General features: G+C 35.6%; 1 protein-coding gene across 1 annotated transcript in view; it reads left to right on the top strand.

Moving 5' to 3' along the window:
* Positions 1 to 4822: 4822 nt before the first annotated feature.
* The window catches only part of LOC144441172 (L-arginine-binding protein-like), an 8377-nt gene continuing 8199 nt past the window's right edge, over positions 4823 to 5000 (top strand). The window contains exon 1 of the mRNA XM_078130720.1: positions 4823 to 4947. The gene's annotated coding sequence lies outside the window, so the exon portion shown is untranslated. The remainder of the gene's footprint in view (positions 4948 to 5000) is intronic.

The raw sequence follows: 5000 nt of genomic DNA, 5'->3' as shown, positions 1-5000 counted from the left end.
GTTTTGGTAGTACTGGAACTCTTTCTTGGTTGTAACTCGGAGTTTCACGCATAGTGCGATCATCAGACAATTCTGATGCAGATTGATACTCACCAAGTTATATATATATATAAATATATATATATATTAGCAGATTGATACTCACCGAGTTATATATATATATATATATATATATATATATATATATATATATATATATATATATATATATATATATATATATATATATATATATATATATATATATATATATGCTCCTCAATGTTTATTCGTGATGCCCCCCCCCCATTTTTTCCTTTGACCCCTGCCGTAATTTCTATTCGTTACTAAACGATCGCACCTACCTGAAACTCATTGTAGTTATTGCCCTTGGCTGCTGCCCTATCGAAAGCAAATACGGCGTATCCAACACCAAATATATTCAAACAGTAGAAAATAAATATCATAACGAAGGGATGTCTCAAGAAATACGTCTTTATCAGAAAACTTGAATGCAATTCAGTCTGCATCACCGATGCCAAGAAACGCGTAGACTTGCTCTTGGCCATCTCATTATGTTCTCGCATATAACGAGCTGTGAGGTAAAATCTCAGAAAAATTATTAACTGAAGTTCACTTGGAATATACATGTCTACAAGCGGAGGGACGTGGAAGGCACAGATGAAAAGCTCGACGAGGTAATATCCTCTCAATGGTGAAGTCAACACCGTCGCATTTTCTGGTAGATGGTGTTTTATGATGAGCAGACGACATTGTCTGTCGTAGTAGTAGTACAGCGCCGCCACCGTCAATATACTGTCAAAAGAAATTGCAGTTTTCACAATGAAGACCGCGACAAAGTATGGCGCCACATCTATCGAAAACAGATCTGTCAAATTTCTGGCCGTACCATTTACGTAGAAGTTTACAAGTTCTGACTTTCTTCTATTTGTGAATTCCACGTCGACGACCATAAGGCACACAGCAATGATGGACAAAATACTCAGAATCGTGGAAACTCTGCTGAGCGATCTCCTCACTTCGGCCTTGGCAATTTCGATTCGTCGAAATTCTAGCAGTGAAAGATCGAATCGTGATAACCCATGTCTTGGTAAGGAGCCTACACTTTCACGCGTACTGTAACTAGAGAGGTTCTCGACGAACTCGAAACTGCCATCATCAAAAGGTACAGACATCCGTGGGCCGTTATCCTGCAGAACCGAATCTACTATTGGTCCCCGTCGATTCGAAAGAGGAATAATATCGCTCGTTGGAAATGGATTCTCGTCACGGAATTCGGAAAGAATCGCCGACACCATACTCGCTTTATGCTGTCCAAATTGATTTTGTGGAGCGGAAATAGAGTCGCTTCGTTTACTTCTCATATTAGGCGTTTGAGATTGTTCTTTCCCAGGTGCACCATCTTCCTCCGTCATGAAGGTCACACCTTTACTTTTACGTCGATCACGAAATTCCTTATTTTCTGACTTGTTTGCTCCTGTGAGAAATAAATATATCCTAGTTAGTGACCGCACAGAAAAGATTAACATTACCGAAGTAACATGTATACACAAATGTAAACAGAGCAAAATATGCTTTTCTGTCATACTGTAAGTAAACATTTTATTATATTATAATTTAAAGGTTTTGATTGGGACTAAAATTAAGCAGTTGACTTGTAGAGTTATAGAAAAAAAGTTGGTCCTTTGTAATATTACTTAAGATTCCGATAATACTAATTCTAAAACCAGGGATTGAAGCATTTGCCTTTAAAGTACGCCCATGGGAAATTTTCCCTGAAAATCAAAGTTCGTAAATTCGCTCCAAACTTTGCTAAATGAAGGAGTGTTTTTGGTCCTGTTGACTAAATAAACAAAATTTTGTGGTTTCGTCTTCTACTGTAAATACCACCGTTAATTATTATCGTTAATTTTTTCCATATTCTACTAGTAAAATGACTATAGTTTATTTTTCGAGGCGCATCGCACGTGTATGTTCGGCCATGGGCAAAACAAATCTAAAATTTGTGTTTTATTCAATTGAGTATCCATTTACTATTGCATTCCTATTTGTAACTACAATTACCATATAACTGATGGAAACATAACGCCGCGCCGTCTTGCTCGACAAAATCTTACTAAAACTGCTACATTTTATTGGCTGGTTTAACAAATATCTTACTAACAGTGCTAATATTTTATCGTCTGGCTCAACACAACAACTTATTTACTAACATTTCTACATTTTATCTTGCTCAAAAAATATATCCGTTGGTAAGAATTTTGTTGAACCAAACGATATAATGTAGCAGTGTTTTAGTTAGATATTATTGTTACACAGTAGCATAAATATTTGCCCTTAATCTAAAAGTAAAACTCTAAACGCCAAACAATATATAAGTATCGTATCATAATAAACAGCTAAACAACGCACTAACTCCAAACTTTGATAACAATATCCATGTGTCGATATTCCCCGGCGATATTCACATTTAATCGACGTATATGCTTATACATTATGTTATTTACTGTAGTGTAGACCTACCTCCTTGTTGTTCGCTATCCATCGTTCTTTAGAAAGACACACGTACGTAAATCCATTGCCATGTTTTGGTTACCAACCAAAATCGTTTCTGCAGTGTGTCATACGTTCCGAACTGCAAATGTCACATCCCTTACGTCAGCTACATTTTTGGACCTTTTTTATCACTATATTTCGATGTTTCCCCCTTTTAAATTGCTGTTCTAACCGAAATCAAAACTGCGCGTTTTGACGAAAACGAATTTGACTGTGTGTACGTTCTGTGGAAGAATAGAATAAATAATTCATGAACCGCGCGCGCGCTTGATTTCCAGTTCTTCGAATTTACCATTTTCAGAATATCCTAAATGAATTCCCAGAATCCAAAGCGCGATACTAACATACGTGGTGGTACCTAGAAATCAGAAACTTAAAGTGAATAGTTCGCAGTTTCTCAAAAGTGTGTGCGTTGTAAGCTTATTTGACTGAAAAGATTTACATTTTTCGAGTAACATGTAACCAGTCGGAATATTGGCCAATGAAAGAATCAAAATTGTAAGGTTCTTGTAATACTGAGCGAATAGTTGAAAAAATAATATATAGGGTGGTGGAAGAAATACTGTGTCTGTGAGACAATGTGACATGTGAACGAATATTATTTTTTTTATCTCAACCTCGTGAACTGCAATGTATTCAACATTTTGTCCGATATCTTGATAGAAATTTTATCAGGATATGGTTGTTAATTAATTCACAGTGAAGAACTATGGCAACCTGACTCGCTATTTGAGTACAGTCATCAGTGCCGTATGATTTACATGATGGGAACATTAGTTTAATACTATGACCAATTTCTGCTGTTGACATTTTGCTGTTATTATTAGCATAATCTTTTGTTTTCTGTCTTATTTTCAGCATGCAATGTCTTATTTCATTCAAACCTATCACAATGGTGATATATTGTATTAGACAAATGCACGCCATTTTGTTTCATGACACAATCATATTAAATTTAATTGAATGGCGGCCATATTTGTAGTTAAAATTAATACATGTAACTACGACCTAATATAGACGGGTCCATTCAAGTGTCTACTCATCCCACATAATCAGATGAAAGCTTTTGGCTTTAAGCTATGGTCTTGGCCTTGACCTTCAAAAACATTTTTTTTCTTTCATAATACACACACTTTCTGTCAAATAAGTGTAGGTAATGTCATAGAGACTAAATTTAAGACGTAGAGACTAAATTTAAGTGTCTAATTTTATAAAGTGAGACGTGAACATTTTGCTGAATAATGCATTTGAACTTGACCTTGACCTTCCTGGACAGTAATTGAATGACTGCACTGGCGTAGTTGTTGTAAAATCGCTTTTTACCCCATACAACTCAAAGGTAATACACTCAGATTTAACTCCATTGTCTACTCCTATATTGATATCGGCATGCTTCCATGTAAGACCATTAACCTTTCCTGTGACATTGAGCTTCAGGGTAAAAACACTATTGTCAATTTCTTTCATATCTTGCAAAAAAAGGGTGACACAGAGAAGAAAAAATAGTCTAGAACAGACCGGGTGTTCATGATACGAGCTCATTGCAGCTATATATTAAAGGATTTATAAAAAATGTAAGATAAATTATATTTATTTCCACCATTCCTAATTTCTGTTTCATTCATTTGTAGTCATGGTGGTTTTTGGTTCTGTTTTGATAGTTTTTTTAAAAAAAATACTATTTGCTATTCCATTGTTCTGGTTATCTTTTAGTACGTTTTGTAGAAGCCCACAATGGAATGTGTTATATTCTGCAAAAATATTTCATATAATTTTTTTCGCCATATCAAATCGAATATACGCATTCATCATGTTGCTGCTAATATCACTTTTCACTTAATGGTTGTCATATTTGGTTTAAAAATCCATTTAATTTGTACATTTCACTCTAGCTCGGGAACTACATGTAAATGACACGAACACTGAATTCAATTATCTGCCGTCCAATTGCAGATATATGATATGGGAACCTTCCTCACGTTTGACCCTGACGAATACCTCCTAGATCCAAATTTCACAAAAATAAATCCATTCGTCCATTATTCACACAGAAAAAAAAGTTGCTATAAAAGTGTATTTATACCGAAGACTTGTGTTATTCGCTAAAATAACAATTCCATAAACTTCAAATACTGATAGCTTGTCAGTATGTACATGAGTACAGTGACCTGACCTCGAGACAAAAAACAAACAAACCGATCACACAGTGCAGTGGGAAAGGTTGGCCTTTCCATTGGTGAAGGAATGTTTTCCTGACCGACCTTCAATGGAATAGTACCCATTAGTCATCTTGTGAATGATTTATGTGCGAGACTCATAGTAAGATTGTGCCAGGCTGCCCCGTGTTTGGCTTTCGACTCAGTTGATAATCGACGATCTGCTAACTTATAGGTAAGCTAAGTTTTTTTGGTACAGAAAGTGAGAGAGCTGAGGTTTTGAATGAT

This window comes from Glandiceps talaboti, chromosome 1 (genome assembly GCF_964340395.1).
Source record: "Glandiceps talaboti chromosome 1, keGlaTala1.1, whole genome shotgun sequence".
NCBI classification, from domain to species: Eukaryota; Metazoa; Hemichordata; class Enteropneusta; family Spengelidae; genus Glandiceps; species Glandiceps talaboti.
The sequence above is the reverse complement of the archived record's forward strand: the minus strand, read 5'-3'. Positions and strand labels throughout refer to the sequence as shown.